This window comes from Trypanosoma cruzi, genomic scaffold (genome assembly GCF_000209065.1).
Source record: "Trypanosoma cruzi strain CL Brener 1047053517007 genomic scaffold, whole genome shotgun sequence".
Classification (NCBI taxonomy): Eukaryota; Euglenozoa; class Kinetoplastea; order Trypanosomatida; family Trypanosomatidae; genus Trypanosoma; species Trypanosoma cruzi.
In genome coordinates this window covers 3,575-4,827 of record NW_001849093.1, presented here as the reverse complement: position 1 = coordinate 4,827, position 1,253 = coordinate 3,575, and the positions used below count along the sequence as shown (strand labels likewise).

At 55.7% G+C, this 1,253-nt stretch overlaps 2 non-coding genes across 2 annotated transcripts, besides 4 other annotated features; both read right to left on the bottom strand.

The window, feature by feature from the left end:
* Positions 1–1,253: a sequence feature (heterozygous, Esmeraldo-like haplotype).
* Positions 102–126: a microsatellite.
* Positions 318–402, bottom strand: Tc00.1047053510987.20. Its single transcript, XR_008255740.1, has one exon. It is a non-coding gene; the product is annotated as a C/D small nucleolar RNA (snoRNA), TB11C1C2 (small nucleolar RNA).
* Positions 480–525: a microsatellite.
* Positions 964–988: a microsatellite.
* Positions 1,180–1,253, bottom strand: Tc00.1047053510987.10. Its single transcript, XR_008255739.1, has one exon. It is a non-coding gene; the product is annotated as a C/D small nucleolar RNA (snoRNA), TB11C1C2, 5' partial (small nucleolar RNA).

The following is a 1,253-nucleotide window of genomic DNA, read 5'->3' as shown; positions in this document are numbered from 1 at the left end:
GGAGTGGGGAGTGGGGCATCAGCATCGGGTACCCTGTAGGCAGGTGTCGTCACGGATCGGACTCCGACAAGAGTGAAACTTATCAAACATCATCGCCGCAGACACACACACACACACACACACGCATCAGCGCACGCATTTATGTGTTTATGTGTGCGTGCGCGCGTTTCAAGAGGAAAGAGGGGAACCGCGTTGGCGTTGCGAATCAGCCAGGGATAACCTGATCGTGTGCTAAAATCACGGCGCAGCTCAGACTAGAGGTGTCGTGCGCACAGAAGCATCTGCATCATTCGTCTTGGTGGCATCAAGGAGCAGGGGTCAGCCAGGGATAACTGCATCAAGTGCTTACTCGTCACGTGTTGTTATCGGAAGAGGTGTCAGAGGCACACGGTTCGGCATCATGCTCCCCCGCCCAGTTAGCGCAGCAGAAGAAAAAGGGAAAGAGAGAGAAAGGGGGATGCTTGAGCGGGCATTTTCCTCACACACACACACACACACACACACACACACACACACACACACACATATGGCATAATGCAAATGAAGAAAAGGAGAGGGAGGAAAGGAAAGAGAGAAACAACGAATGGCAGTCGCAGCGCCCCCTATCCCTTGGCCAGGCATTCCCTCGCGCAACACACCGAAAGAGACCGCACCGCGACGTCAGACTGTGAGAGACTGCAGCGTTGCGCCGCACGCCCTCCAAGCTGTGGTGTTTCATCCGTGTCGGGAATAAGACGGCTCTTACCTCGGAGTCATCGCCCGTCGCGGCGGCTGGTCGGGGCGACCGCATGTCTCAAACTAGCAGCCTCGGCCCACGCTGTCACACAGGAGGCGCCGTCAGGAAAAGGAAAGCGAGAAACGGGGAGTGGGGAGTGGGGCATCAGCATCGGGTACCCTGTAGGCAGGTGTCGTCACGGATCGGACTCCGACAAGAGTGAAACTTATCAAACATCATCGCCGCAGACACACACACACACACACACACGCATCAGCGCACGCATTTATGTGTTTATGTGTGCGTGCGCGCGTTTCAAGAGGAAAGAGGGGAACCGCGTTGGCGTTGCGAATCAGCCAGGGATAACCTGATCGTGTGCTAAAATCACGGCGCAGCTCAGACTAGAGGTGTCGTGCGCACAGAAGCATCTGCATCATTCGTCTTGGTGGCATCAAGGAGCAGGGGTCAGCCAGGGATAACTGCATCAAGTGCTTACTCGTCACGTGTTGTTATCGGAAGAAGTGTCAGAGGCACACGG